The sequence below is a fragment of the Hypanus sabinus genome, chromosome 8, assembly GCF_030144855.1.
Source record: "Hypanus sabinus isolate sHypSab1 chromosome 8, sHypSab1.hap1, whole genome shotgun sequence".
Lineage (NCBI taxonomy): Eukaryota > Metazoa > Chordata > Chondrichthyes > Myliobatiformes > Dasyatidae > Hypanus > Hypanus sabinus.
The window spans coordinates 174,445,174-174,461,060 of NC_082713.1; positions in this window are offsets into that span (position 1 = coordinate 174,445,174).

The following is a 15,887-nucleotide window of genomic DNA, read 5'->3' on the forward strand; positions in this document are numbered from 1 at the left end:
GGGAAGTCAGGTTGATCTGGCCCATGTCTTTCATTATCGTGGTCCGACACCACTTGGTTCAGCGAACCGGGTGTGCACTGGAGCACATCGTCAGTAGTGAACATTCGGATCCTCGGCTGTTTCGGGCCTTTAATCACTAGACAGTCTACTGAAGCGGCCAACATTGTCCGACTCAGACACTGCTTGTATTTTTCCCAGGGACCAATAATGAGAGGCATGGAATTCTAAGGGTAATGATATTTTTAAATATCATTACCTGGCACCTGTATGCCTGGATTGCATGGGTTAAATTGAGAGTGTTTACTGGGCATTCAGCAGAGCTGTACCTGAGCTTAGCACTGACCTGTCTGTCGTCCCCATCCGGTGTTTAATTTACTGGTTCTCTCTCGCCTTGTCTGTATCTGGGCTTTCTTATTGGCCTTTCGTGGGCCGGGAGAATAAAGAGCGTGTCACTGATAGGTTAGGTTGAGATTCTGCGGGCAGTGGGCTAAAAAGCCCTCTTGTGATTTTTGATCTCTTCACTTGAGATTCCGTTTCACGTGACCCTGCCACTTTGATCTGGCCCACGCCTTCATTAACCAGGTCCCACACTTGCCTTTTTTGAATCTTGCCCTCTCCGGTTCATTGGGGATTAGCAAGGGTTAATCGGGGAGTGTCTAGGGTTTGTGGGGGTGTGTGCCCTATTGGAATTTGCCTGGGGTTTGTGGGGGTGTGTGCCCCTTTTGCACTTTAGGATTTGGTTTGAGTGTTGAGCTGGTGGATGTATATATGTGGCAGTCACAGGTACGGCTGTCGAGTATTGAGCAGTGATGTATGAACTGCTATGGCGTATAGGCTCGCATGAGGGTAAGGGTTAGCATTTTGTTGCAAAACTGTCATACCGACAGGTCACCACCAGGTGGGATTTATGTCTTCACCTAATCCTTCATTGTGACAGGACACCACCAGGTGGGAATATTGTCCACATCTGATCTGTCATGGCGACAGGCCGCCAGCAGGTGGGAGTGTTGTACACATTTGATCTGTCATTATGACAGGACGCCACCAGGTGGGAGTATTGTCTACGGACGAACTGTCATTGTGGCAGGACACCACCAGGTGGGAGTATTCTCCACATCACATCTGTCATGGCGGCAGCGCACCAGCAGGTGGGAGTGTTGTACACATCTGATCTGTCGTTATGACAGGACACCACCAGGTGGGAGTATTGTCCACATCTGATCTGTCGGTATGACAGGACACCACCAGGTGGGAGTATTCTCCACATCTGAACTGTCGTTATGACAGGACACCACCAGGTGGGAGTATTGTCTACGGACGAACTGTCATTGCGGCAGGACCCCACAAGGTGGGAATGTTGTCAACAAGGGATCAGACCTTGCCGCAGGACATCTGCAGCTGGAAGTGTTGTACACAGCCAAACTGTCATTAGGGTTAAGTTGAGATTATGCGGGCAGTGGGCTATAAAGCCCTCTTGTGATTTTTGATCTCCTCACTTGAGATTCCGTTTCATGTCACCCTGCCACTTTGATCTGGCCCACGCCTTCATTAACCAGGTCCCACAATTGCCTTTGTTGAATCTTGCCCCTCTCGACATAGGATATCTGGTTTGTGGGGGTTTAGCAAGGGTTAATCGGGGAGTGCCTAGGGTTTGTGGGGGTGTGTGCCCCTTTTGGAAGTTGCCTAGGGTTTGTGGGGGTGTGTGCACCTTTTGGAATTTGCCTAGGGTTAGTGGGGGTGTGTGCCCCTCTTGGAAATTGCCTAGGGTTTGTGGGCATGTGTGCCCCTCTTGGAATTTGCCTAGGGTTTGTGGGGGTGCGTGCCCCTTTTGGACTTTAGGATTAGGTTTGAGTGTAGGGCTGGTGGATGTATATGTTTGGCTGGCAGAGGTCAGCCTGCAGAATTTGAAGTATGAGATCGGGGAGTGCCTAGGGTTTGTGGGGCTGTGTGCCCCTTTTGGAGTTTGCCTAGGGTTTGTGGGAGTGTGTGCCCCTTTTGGACTTTAGGATTAGGTTTGGGTTTAGGGCTGGTGGATGTATATGTTTGGCTGGCAGAGGTTAGGCGGCACAATTTGAAGTTTGAGTTGCTATGCTGGCTAGGCTTGTACAGGGAATTCAGGTTGATCTGGCCCATGCCTTTCATTATCGTGGTCCACTTGGTTCAGCGAACCGGGTGTGCACTGGAGCACATCGTCAGTAGTGAACATTCGGATCCTCGGCTGTTTCAGGCCTTTAATCACTAGACAGTCTACAGAAGCGGCCAACAGTGTCCGACTCAGACACTGCTTGTATTTTTCCCAGGGACCAATAATGAGAGGCATGGAATTCTAAGGGTAATGATATTTTTAAATATCATTACCTGGCACCTGTATGCCTGGATTGCATGGGTTAAATTGTCAGTGTTTACTGGGCATTCAGCAGAGCTGTACCTGAGTTTAGCACTGACCTGTCTGTCGTCCCCATCTGGGGTTAAATTTACTAGTTCTCTTTCGCCTTGTCTGTATCTGGGCTTTCTTATTGGCCTTTCGTGGGCCGGGAGAATGAAGAGCGTGTCACTGATAGGTTAGGTTGAGATTATGCGGGAAGTGGGCTAAAAGGCCCTTGTGATTTTTGATCTCCTCACTTGAGATTCCTTTTCACGTGACCCTGTCACTTTGATCTGGCCTACGCCTTCATTAACCAGGTCCCACACTTGCCTTTGTTGAATCTTGCCCCTCTTGACATAGGATACCTGGTTTCTGGAGGTTCATCAAGGGTTAATCGGGGAGTGCCTAGGGTTTGTGGGGGTGTGTGCCCCTTTTGGAAGTTGCCTAGGGTTTGTGGGGGTGTGTGCCCCTTTTGGAATCTGCCTAGGGTTTCTCGGGGTGTGTGCCCCTTTTGGATTTTAGGATTAGGTTTGAGTGTAGGGCTGGTGGATGTACAGAGTATAGGCTGCAGACTTTGAAGTATGAGCTGCTATGTTGACTAGGCTTGTACAGGGAAGTCAGGTTAATCTGGCCCATGCCTTTCATTATCGTGGTCCGACACGTTAGGTTGAAATTATGCGGGCAGTGGGCTAAAAAGCCCTCTTGTGATTTTTGATCTCCTCATTTGAGATTCCGTTTCACGTGACCCTGCCACTTTGATCTGGCCCACACCTTCATTAACCAGGTCCCACACTTGCCTTTTTTGAATCTTGCCCTCTCCGGTTCATTGGGAATTAGCAAGTGTTAATCGGGGAGTGTCTAGGGTTTGTGGGGGTGTGTGCCCTTTTGGAATTTGCCTGGGGTTTGTGGGGGTGTGTGCCCCTTTTGCACTTTAGGATTTGGTTTGAGTGTTGAGCTGGTGGATGTATATATGTGGCAGTCACAGGTGCGGCTGTCGAGTATTGAGCAGTGATGTATGAACTGCTATGGCGTATAGGCTCGCATGAGGGTAAGGGTTAGCATTTTGTTGCAAAACTGTCATACCGACAGGTCACCACCAGGTGGGATTTATGTCTTCACCTAATCCTTCATTGTGACAGGACACCACCAGGTGGGAATATTGTCCACATCTGATCTGTCATGGCGACAGGCCGCCAGCAGGTGGGAGTGTTGTACACATTTGATCTGTCATTATGACAGGACGCCACCAGGTGGGAGTATTGTCTACGGACGAACTGTCATTGTGGCAGGACACCACCAGTGGGAGTATTCTCCACATCACATCTGTCATGGCGGCAGCACACCAGCAGGTGGGAGTGTTGTACACATCTGATCTGTCGTTATGACAGGACACCACCAGGTGGGAGTATTGTCCACATCTGATCTGTCGGTATGACAGGACACCACCAGGTGGGAGTATTGTCTACGGACGAACAGTCATTGTCGCAGGACACCACCAGGTGGGAGTATTCTCCACATCTGAACTGTCGTTATGACAGGACACCACCAGGTGGGAGTATTGTCTACGGACGAACTGTCATTGCGGCAGGACCCCACAAGGTGGGAATGTTGTCAACAAGGGATCAGACCTTGCCGCAGGACATCTGCAGCTGGAAGTGTTGTACACAGCCAAACTGTCATTAGGGTTAAGTTGAGATTATGCGGGCAGTGGGCTATAAAGCCCTCTTGTGATTTTTGATCTCCTCACTTGAGATTCCGTTTCACGTCACCCTGCCACTTTGATCTGGCCCACGCCTTCATTAACCAGGTCCCACAATTGCCTTTGTTGAATCTTGCCCCTCTCGACATAGGATATCTGGTTTGTGGGGGTTTAGCAAGGGTTAATCGGGGAGTGCCTAGGGTTTGTGGGGGTGTGTGCCCCTTTTGGAAGTTGCCTAGGGTTTGTGGGGGTGTGTGCACCTTTTGGAATTTGCCTAGGGTTAGTGGGGGTGTGTGCCCCTCTTGGAAATTGCCTAGGGTTTGTGGGCATGTGTGCCCCTCTTGGAATTTGCCCAGGGTTTGTGGGGGTGCGTGCCCCTTTTGGACTTTAGGATTAGGTTTGAGTGTAGGGCTGGTGGATGTATATGTTTGGCTGGCAGAGGTCAGCCTGCAGAATTTGAAGTATGAGATCGGGGAGTGCCTAGGGTTTGTGGGGCTGTGTGCCCCTTTTGGAGTTTGCCTAGGGTTTGTGGGAGTGTGTGCCCCTTTTGGACTTTAGGATTAGGTTTGGGTTTAGGGCTGGTGGATGTATATGTTTGGCTGGCAGAGGTTAGGCGGCACAATTTGAAGTTTGAGTTGCTATGCTGGCTAGGCTTGTACAGGGAATTCAGGTTGATCTGGCCCATGCCTTTCATTATCGTGGTCCACTTGGTTCAGCGAACCGGGTGTGCACTGGAGCACATCGTCAGTAGTGAACATTCGGATCCTCGGCTGTTTCAGGCCTTTAATCACTAGACAGTCTACAGAAGCGGCCAACAGTGTCCGACTCAGACACTGCTTGTATTTTTCCCAGGGACCAATAATGAGAGGCATGGAATTCTAAGGGTAATGATATTTTTAAATATCATTACCTGGCAGCTGTATGCCTGGATTGCATGGGTTAAATTGTCAGTGTTTACTGGGCATTCAGCAGAGCTGTACCTGAGTTTAGCACTGACCTGTCTGTCGTCCCCATCTGGGGTTAAATTTACTAGTTCTCTTTCGCCTTGTCTGTATCTGGGCTTTCTTATTGGCCTTTCGTGGGCCGGGAGAATGAGGAGCGTGTCACTGATAGGTTAGGTTGAGATTATGCGGGAAGTGGGCTAAAAGGCCCTTGTGATTTTTGATCTCCTCACTTGAGATTCCTTTTCACGTGACCCTGTCACTTTGATCTGGCCTACGCCTTCATTAACCAGATCCCACACTTGCCTTTGTTGAATCTTGCCCCTCTTGACATAGGATACCCGGTTTCTGGAGGTTCATCAAGGGTTAATCGGGGAGTGCCTAGTGTTTGTGGGGGTGTGTGCCCCTTTTGGAAGTTGCCTAGGGTTTGTGGTGGTGTGTGCCCCTTTTGGATTTTAGGATTAGGTTTGAGTGTAGGGCTGGTGGATGTACAGAGTATAGGCTGCAGAGTTTGAAGTATGAGCTGCTATGTTGGCTAGGCTTGTACTGGGAAGTCAGGTTAATCTGGCCTATGCCTTTCATTATCGTGGTCCGACACGTTAGGTTGAAATTATGCGGGCAGTGGGCAAAAAGCCCTCTTGTGATTTTTGATCTCCTCACTTGAGATTCCGTTTCACGTGACCCTGCCACTTTGATCTGGCCCACGCCTTCATTAACCAGGTCCCACACTTGCCTTTTTTGAATCTTGCCCTCTCCGGTTCGTTGGGGATTAGCAAGGGTTAATCGGGGAGTGTCTAGGGTTTGTGGGGGTGTGTGCCCTTTTGGAATTTGCCTGGGGTTTGTGGGGGTGTGTGCCCCTTTTGCACTTTAGGATTTGGTTTGAGTGTTGAGCTGGTGGATGTATATATGTGGCAGTCACAGGTACGGCTGTCGAGTATTGAGCAGTGATGTATGAACTGCTATGGCGTATAGGCTCGCATGAGGGTAAGGGTTAGCATTTTGTTGCAAAACTGTCATACCGACAGGTCACCACCAGGTGGGATTTCTGTCTTCACCTAATCCTTCATTGTGACAGGACACCACCAGGTGGGAGTATTCTCCACATCTCATCTGTCAGTGCGGCAGGACACCAGCAGGTGGGAGTGTTGTACACATCTGATCTGTCGTTATGACAGGACACCACCAGGTGGGAGTATTGTCCACATCTGATCTGTCGGTATGACAGGACACCACCAGGTGGGAGTATTGTCTACGGACGAACTGTCATTGTGGCAGGACACCACCAGGTGGGAGTATTCTCCACATCTCATCTGTCATTGCGGCAGGACACCAGCAGGTGGGAGTGTTGTACACATCTGATCTGTCGTTATGACAGGACACCACCAGGTGGGAGTATTGTCTACGGATGAACTGTCATTGCGGCAGGACCCCACAAGGTGGGAGTGTTGTCAACAAGGGATCAGTCATTGCCGCAGGACATCTGAAGCTGGAAATGTTGTACACAGCCAAACTGTCATTAGGGTTAGGTTGAGATTATGCGGGCAGTGGGCTAAAAAGCCCTCTTGTGATTTTTGATCTCCTCACTTGAGATTCTGTTTCACATCACCCTGCCACTTTGATCTGGCCCACGCCTTCATTAACCAGGTCCCACACTTGCCCTTGTTGAATCCTACCCTTCTCGACATAGAATATCCGATTTATGGGGATTTTACAAGAGTTAATCGGGGAGTGCATAGGGTTTGTGGGGGTGTGTGCCCCCCTTGGAAGTTGCCTAGGGTTTGTGGGGGTGTCTACCCCTCTTGGAATTTGCCTAAGGTTTGTGGGGGTGTGTGCCCCTTTTGGACTTTAGGATTAGGTTTAAGTGTAGGGCTGGTGTATCTATATGTTTAGCTGGCAGAGGTTAGTCTGCAGAATTTGAAGTCTGAGCTGCTAAGCCAGCTAGGCTTGTATGGGAAAATCGAAACCTTTCATTATCATGTCCCAGGATACATCATCAGTAATGCACTCTCGGATCGTCAGGTGTTTCGAGCCTTTACATTAGACACCCTCCCCGAGACGGCTCCGCCAAGGCGATCAAGCTTGGCGTGTGTATTACCCCTGGACCAGACAATGAAAGGCGACACCTCCCCTGAGACGGCTCAGCCAAGGCGATCAAGCTTGGCGTATGTATTACCCCTAGACCAGACAACGAAAGGCATAAAATTGTGCAGGTCATACTACTTCTAAGGGTTTAATTCCAGGGCGGCCTAGCTCCTTGGGCCTCATTCAGGCCATGCGGAGAATCTGTGGGCCTGCTTCATAATTCCCTTTGGTAGTTGGGACTATTTTTCCAGAATTTTCACATAATGAAGGTTCTGGACTATTTTTAACCTGACCGTGGTTAAGAAGGAATCCCCAGGGGCACTGGGGTCCCGGTAGTAACCGGAGTTATCCACTCGCCCACCTGGCAGGTATCGATCCACACAACCTCTCCTATCTTTGCCTTTCCACATCATTAAGACAATAATGTAAGTAAGACAATAAATAAAAGAATAATGTTCCTACTGCTTGTCTTGCGTCTGCGATTTCGACTCCAACGGATTGCCTTCAAAAAAGCGTGATTCCCGACCGGGAGGTCCAACTCGACTCTCGTCCGTCACTCGGGTCTTCTGTGGAGTCTCTAAACCCAGACAGTACTGCTGTCCAGTTAAAACGTCCCTCACCTTCTTCCCCCCGCAGGGCCTCTTTTAACTAATGTTATACTAAAACCTAATTGTCCACCTGCTGCAAACCTGGCTGTTGCTAAGAAACCGGTCCACCTTGTTTGCTCAGCCCTTAAAGGTACATTAGCTGCTAATTGTCCCTCAGGGTTGGTGGACCTCTCCATTCTTTTAACTATGAATTTTTCATTTCTAATTTCATAACCCCTAGTAGGTGAGATCTCAAATTATTCCTCTGTTTAAATTATATTGATTTATTATGACTGTAGGGTTCAACCCATTACTTCATTGTTCTATGGGCATGATGGGGTTATATAACCTAGATAAATTCGTCACCTCTGCTGGTGATTTATCAATTACTTAATTAATTATGTCAGGGGTTGGTCTTAATCTCCAACTTCTATGTCAATTTTTAAGTTAAAATATCTGGGTTTTCTTATTGGCCTTTCGTGGGCCGGGAGAATGAAGAGCGTGTCACTGATAGGTTAGGTTGAGATTATGCGGGCAGTGGGCTAAAAGGCCCTTGTGATTTTTGATCTCCTCACTTGAGATTCCTTTTCACGTGACCCTATCACTTTGATCTGGCCTACGCCTTCATTAACCAGGTCCCACACTTGCCTTTGTTGAATCTTGCCCCACTCGACATAGGATACCCGGTTTCTGGAGGTTCATCAAGGGTTAATCGGGGAGTGCCTAGTGTTTGTGGGGGTGTGTGCCCCTTTTGGAAGTTGCCTAGGGTTTGTGGTGGTGTGTGCCCCTTTTGGAATCTGCCTAGGGTTTCTGGGGGTGTGTGCCCCTTTTGGATTTTAGGATTAGGTTTGAGTGTAGGGCTGGTGGATGTACAGAGTATAGGCTGCAGAGTTTGAAGTATGAGCTGCTATGTTGGCTAGGCTTGTACAGGGAAGTCAGGTTAATCTGGCCCATGCCTTTCATTATCGTGGTCCGACACGTTAGGTTGAAATTATGCGGGCAGTGGGCAAAAAGCCCTCTTGTGATTTTTGATCTCCTCACTTGAGATTCCGTTTCACGTGACCCTGCCACTTTGATCTGGCCCACGCCTTCATTAACCAGGTCCCACACTTGCCTTTTTTGAATCTTGCCCTCTCCGGTTCGTTGGGGATTAGCAAGGGTTAATCGGGGAGTGTCTAGGGTTTCTGGGGGTGTGTGCCCTTTTGGAATTTGCCTGGGGTTTGTGGGGGTGTGTGCCCCTTTTGCACTTTAGGATTTGGTTTGAGTGTTGAGCTGGTGGATGTATATATGTGGCAGTCACAGGTACGGCTGTCGAGTATTGAGCAGTGATGTATGAACTGCTATGGCGTATAGGCTCGCATGAGGGTAAGGGTTAGCATTTTGTTGCAAAACTGTCATACCGACAGGTCACCACCAGGTGGGATTTCTGTCTTCACCTAATCCTTCATTGTGACAGGACACCACCAGGTGGGAGTATTCTCCACATCTCATCTGTCAGTGCGGCAGGACACCAGCAGGTGGGAGTGTTGTACACATCTGATCTGTCGTTATGACAGGACACCACCAGGTGGGAGTATTGTCCACATCTGATCTGTCGGTATGACAGGACACCACCAGGTGGGAGTATTGTCTACGGACGAACTGTCTTTGTGGCAGGACACCACCAGGTGGGAGTATTCTCCACATCTCATCTGTCATTGCGGCAGGACACCAGCAGGTGGGAGTGTTGTACACATCTGATCTGTCGTTATGACAGGACACCACCAGGTGGGAGTATTGTCCACATCTGATCTGTCGGTATGACAGGACACCACCAGGTGGGAGTATTCTCCACATCTGAACTGTCGTTATGACGGGACACCACCAGGTGGGAGTATTGTCTACGGATGAACTGTCATTGCGGCAGGACCCCACAAGGTGGGAGTGTTGTCAACAAGGGATCAGTCATTGCCGCAGGACATCTGCAGCTGGAAGTGTTGTACACAGCCAAACTGTCATTAGGGTTAGGTTGAGATTATGCGGGCAGTGGCTATAAAGCCCTCTTGTGATTTTTGATCTCCTCACTTGAGATTCCGTTTCACGTCACCCTGCCACTTTGATCTGGCCCACGCCTTCATTAACCAGGTCCCACAATTGCCTTTTTTGAATCTTGCCCTCTCCGGTTCATTGGGGATTAGCAAGGGTTAATCGGGGAGTGTCTAGGGTTTGTGGGGGTGTGTGCCCTTTTGGAATTTGCCTGGGGTTTGTGGGGGTGTGTGCCCCTTTTGCACTTTAGGATTTGGTTTGAGTGTTGAGCTGGTGGATGTATATATGTGGCAGTCACAGGTACGGCTGTCGAGTATTGAGCAGTGATGTATGAACTGCTATGGCGTATAGGCTCGCATGAGGGTAAGGGTTAGCATTTTGTTGCAAAACTGTCATACCGACAGGTCACCACCAGGTGGGATTTCTGTCTTCACCTAATCCTTCATTGTGACAGGACACCACCAGGTGGGAGTATTGTCTACGGACGAACTGTCATTGTGGCAGGACACCACCAGGTGGGAGTATTCTCCACATCTCATCTGTCATTGCGGCAGGACACCAGCAGGTGGGAGTGTTGTACCCATCTGATCTGTCGTTATGACAGGACACCACCAGGTGGGAGTATTGTCCACATCTGATCTGTCGGTATGACAGGACACCACCAGGTGGGAGTATTGTCTACGGACGAACAGTCATTGTTGCAGGACACCACCAGGTGGGAGTATTCTCCACATCTGAACTGTCGTTATGACAGGACACCACCAGGTGGGAGTATTGTCTACGGATGAACTGTCATTGCGGCAGGACCCCACAAGGTGGGAGTGTTGTCAACAAGGGATCAGTCATTGCCGCAGGACATCTGCAGCTGGAAGTGTTGTACACAGCCAAACTGTCATTAGGGTTAGGTTGAGATTATGCGGGCAGTGGCTATAAAGCCCTCTTGTGATTTTTGATCTCCTCACTTGAGATTCCGTTTCACGTCACCCTGCCACTTTGATCTGGCCCACGCCTTCATTAACCAGGTCCCACAATTGCCTTTGTTGAATCTTGCCCCTCTCGACATAGGATATCTGGTTTGTGGGGGTTTAGCAAGGGTTAATCGGGGAGTGCCTAGGGTTTGTGGTGGTGTGTGCACCTTTTGGAATTTGCCTAGGGTTAGTGGGGGTGTGTGCCCCTCTTGGAAATTGCCTAGGGTTTGTGGGGGTATGTGCCCCTCTTGGAATTTGCCTAGGGTTTGTGGGGGTGTGTGCCCCTTTACGACTTTAGGATTAGGCTTGAGTGTAGGGCTGGTGGATGTATATGTTTGGCTGGCAGAGGTCAGCCTGCAGAATTTGAAGTATGAGATCGGGGTGTGCCTAGGGTCTGTGGGGCTGTGTGCCCCTTTTGGAGTTTGCCTAGGGTTTGTGGGGGTGTGTGCCCCTCTTGGAATTTGCCTAGGGTTTGTGGGGGTGTGTGCCCCTTTTGGACTTTAGGATTAGGTTTGAGTGTAGGGCTGGTGGATGTATATGTTTGGCTGGCAGAGGTTAGGCGGCACAATTTGAAGTTTGAGTTGCTATGCTGGCTAGGCTTTTACAGGGAAGTCAGGTTGATCTGGCCCATGTCTTTCATTATCGTGGTCCGACACCACTTGGTTCAGCGAACCGGGTGTGCACTGGAGCACATCGTCAGTAGTGAACATTCGGATCCTCGGCTGTTTCGGGCCTTTAATCACTAGACAGTCTACTGAAGCGGCCAACATTGTCCGACTCAGACACTGCTTGTATTTTTCCCAGGGACCAATAATGAGAGGCATGGAATTCTAAGGGTAATGATATTTTTAAATATCATTACCTGGCACCTGTATGCCTGGATTGCATGGGTTAAATTGAGAGTGTTTACTGGGCATTCAGCAGAGCTGTACCTGAGCTTAGCACTGACCTGTCTGTCGTCCCCATCCGGTGTTTAATTTACTGGTTCTCTCTCGCCTTGTCTGTATCTGGGCTTTCTTATTGGCCTTTCGTGGGCCGGGAGAATAAAGAGCGTGTCACTGATAGGTTAGGTTGAGATTCTGCGGGCAGTGGGCTAAAAAGCCCTCTTGTGATTTTTGATCTCTTCACTTGAGATTCCGTTTCACGTGACCCTGCCACTTTGATCTGGCCCACGCCTTCATTAACCAGGTCCCACACTTGCCTTTTTTGAATCTTGCCCTCTCCGGTTCATTGGGGATTAGCAAGGGTTAATCGGGGAGTGTCTAGGGTTTGTGGGGGTGTGTGCCCTTTTGGAATTTCCCTGGGGTTTGTGGGGGTGTGTGCCCCTTTTGCACTTTAGGATTTGGTTTGAGTGTTGAGCTGGTGGATGTATATATGTGGCAGTCACAGGTACGGCTGTCGAGTATTGAGCAGTGATGTATGAACTGCTATGGCGTATAGGCTCGCATGAGGGTAAGGGTTAGCATTTTGTTGCAAAACTGTCATACCGACAGGTCACCACCAGGTGGGATTTCTGTCTTCACCTAATCCTTCATTGTGACAGGACACCACCAGGTGGGAGTATTGTCTACGGACGAACTGTCATTGTGGCAGGACACCACCAGGTGGGAGTATTCTCCACATCTCATCTGTCATTGCGGCAGGACACCAGCAGGTGGGAGTGTTGTACACATCTGATCTGTCGTTATGACAGGACACCACCAGGTGGGAGTATTGTCCACATCTGATCTGTCGGTATGACAGGACACCACCAGGTGGGAGTATTCTCCACATCTGAACTGTCGTTATGACAGGACACCACCAGGTGGGAGTATTGTCTACGGATGAACTGTCATTGCGGCAGGACCCCACAAGGTGGGAGTGTTGTCAACAAGGGATCAGTCATTGCCGCAGGACATCTGCAGCTGGAAGTGTTGTACACAGCCAAACTGTCATTAGGGTTAGGTTGAGATTATGCGGGCAGTGGCTATAAAGCCCTCTTGTGATTTTTGATCTCCTCACTTGAGATTCCGTTTCACGTCACCCTGCCACTTTGATCTGGCCCACGCCTTCATTAACCAGGTCCCACAATTGCCTTTGTTGAATCTTGCCCCTCTCGACATAGGATATCTGGTTTGTGGGGGTTTAGCAAGGGTTAATCGGGGAGTGCCTAGGGTTTGTGGGGGTGTATGCCCCTTTTGGAAGTTGCCTAGGGTTTGTGGGGGTGTGTGCACCTTTTGGAATTTGCCTAGGGTTAGTGGGGGTGTGTGCCCCTCTTCGAAATTGCCTAGGGTTTGTGGGGGTGTGTGCCCCTCTTGGGTTAGGGTTCGGGTTCGGGTTAGGTTGAAATTATGCGGGCAGTGGGCTAAAAAGCCCTCTTGTGATTTCTGATCTCCCCACTTGAGATTCTGTTTCACATCACCCTGCCACTTTGATCTGGCCCACGCCTTCATTAACCAGGTCCCACACTTGCCCTTGTTGAATCCTACCCCTCTCAGAATATCAAAAATTAATCGGGGAATGCCTAGGGTTTGTGGGGGTGTATGCCCCCCTTGGAAGTTGCCTAGGGTTTATGGGGGTGACTACCCCTCTTAGAATTTGCCTATTTATGGGGGTGTATGCCCCTTTTGGACTTTAGGATTAGGTTTAAGTGTAGGGCTGGTGGATCTATATGTTTAGCTGGCAAAGGTTAGTCTGCAGAATTTAAAGTCTGAGCTCCTAAGCCAGCTGCTTGTATAGGAAAATCGAAACCTCTCATTATCATGTGCCAGGACACATCATCAGTAATGCACTCTCGGATCGTCGGGTGTTTCGAGCCTTTACATTAGACACCCTCCTCGAGCCGGCTCCGTCAAGTTGATCAAGCTTGCCGTGTGTATTACCCCTGGACCAGACAATGAAAGGCGACACCTCCCCTGAAATGGCTTAAACCAAGCCAATCACGCTTGGCATATGTACTACCCCCTAGACCAGACAACGAAAGGCACAAAATTGTACAGGTCATACTACTTCTAAGGGTTTAATTCCAGGGCGGCCTAGCTCCTTGGGCCTCATTCAGGCCATGCGGAGAATCTGTAGGCCTACTTCTTAATTCCCTTTAGTAGTTGGGACTATTTTTCCAGAATTTTCACATAATGAAAGTTCTGGACTATTTTTAACCTGACCGTGGTTAAGAAGGAATCCCCAGGGACACTGACCAGAGTTACCCACTCGCCCACGTGGCAGGTATCGATCCACACAACCTCTCCTATCCTTGCCTTTCCACATCATTAAGACAATAATGTAAGTAAGACAATAAATAAAAGAATAATGTTCCTACTGCTTATCTTGCGTCTGCGATTTCGACTCCAACCAATTGCCTTCAAAAAAGCGTGATTCCCGACCGGAAGGTCCAACTCGACTCTCGTCCGTCACTCGGGTCTTCTGTGGAGTCTCTAAACCCAGACAGTACTGCTATCCAGTTAAAACATCCCTCACCTTCTTCCCCCCCCGCAGGGCCTCTTTTAACTAATGTGATACTAAAACCTAATTGTCCACCTACTGCAAACCTGGCTGTTGCTAGGAGACCGGCTCACCTCAGCCCTTAAAGGTACATTAGCTGCTGATTGGTGAACCTCTCCATTCTTTTAACTATGAATTTTTTAACACCTGATAGGTGAAATAAAATATCTGGGTTTTCTTATTGGCCTTTCTGGGGCCGGGAGAATGAAGAGCGTGTCACTGATAGGTTAGGTTGAAATTATGCGGGCAGTGGGCTAAAAAGCCCTCTTGTGATTTCTGATCTCCCCACTTGAGATTCTGTTTCACATCACCCTGCCACTTTGATCTGGCCCACGCCTTCATTAACCAGGTCCCACACTTGCCCTTGTTGAATCCTACCCCTCTCAGAATATCAAAAATTAATCGGGGAATGCCTAGGGTTTGTGGGGGTGTATGCCCCCCTTGGAAGTTGCCTAGGGTTTGTGGGGGTGTGTGCCCCTTTACGACTTTAGGATTAGGCTTGAGTGTAGGGCTGGTGGATGTATATGTTTGGCTGGCAGAGGTCAGCCGGCAGAATTTGAAGTATGAGATCGGGGTGTGCCTAGGGTCTGTGGGGCTGTGTGCCCCTTTTGGAGTTTGCCTAGGGTTTGTGGGGGTGTGTGCCCCTCTTGGAATTTGCCTAGGGTTTGTGGGGGTGTGTGCCCCTTTTGGACTTTAGGATTAGGTTTGAGTGTAGGGCTGGTGGATGTATATGTTTGGCTGGCAGAGGTTAGGCGGCACAATTTGAAGTTTGAGTTGCTATGCTGGCTAGGCTTTTACAGGGAAGTCAGGTTGATCTGGCCCATGTCTTTCATTATCGTGGTCCGACACCACTTGGTTCAGCGAACCGGGTGTGCACTGGAGCACATCGTCAGTAGTGAACATTCGGATCCTCGGCTGTTTCGGGCCTTTAATCACTAGACAGTCTACTGAAGCGGCCAACATTGTCCGACTCAGACACTGCTTGTATTTTTCCCAGGGACCAATAATGAGAGGCATGGAATTCTAAGGGTAATGATATTTTTAAATATCATTACCTGGCACCTGTATGCCTGGATTGCATGGGTTAAATTGAGAGTGTTTACTGGGCATTCAGCAGAGCTGTACCTGAGCTTAGCACTGACCTGTCTGTCGTCCCCATCCGGTGTTTAATTTACTGGTTCTCTCTCGCCTTGTCTGTATCTGGGCTTTCTTATTGGCCTTTCGTGGGCCGGGAGAATAAAGAGCGTGTCACTGATAGGTTAGGTTGAGATTCTGCGGGCAGTGGGCTAAAAAGCCCTCTTGTGATTTTTGATCTCTTCACTTGAGATTCCGTTTCACGTGACCCTGCCACTTTGATCTGGCCCACGCCTTCATTAACCAGGTCCCACACTTGCCTTTTTTGAATCTTGCCCTCTCCGGTTCATTGGGGATTAGCAAGGGTTAATCGGGGAGTGTCTAGGGTTTGTGGGGGTGTGTGCCCTTTTGGAATTTCCCTGGGGTTTGTGGGGGTGTGTGCCCCTTTTGCACTTTAGGATTTGGTTTGAGTGTTGAGCTGGTGGATGTATATATGTGGCAGTCACAGGTACGGCTGTCGAGTATTGAGCAGTGATGTATGAACTGCTATGGCGTATAGGCTCGCATGAGGGTAAGGGTTAGCATTTTGTTGCAAAACTGTCATACCGACAGGTCACCACCAGGTGGGATTTCTGTCTTCACCTAATCCTTCATTGTGACAGGACA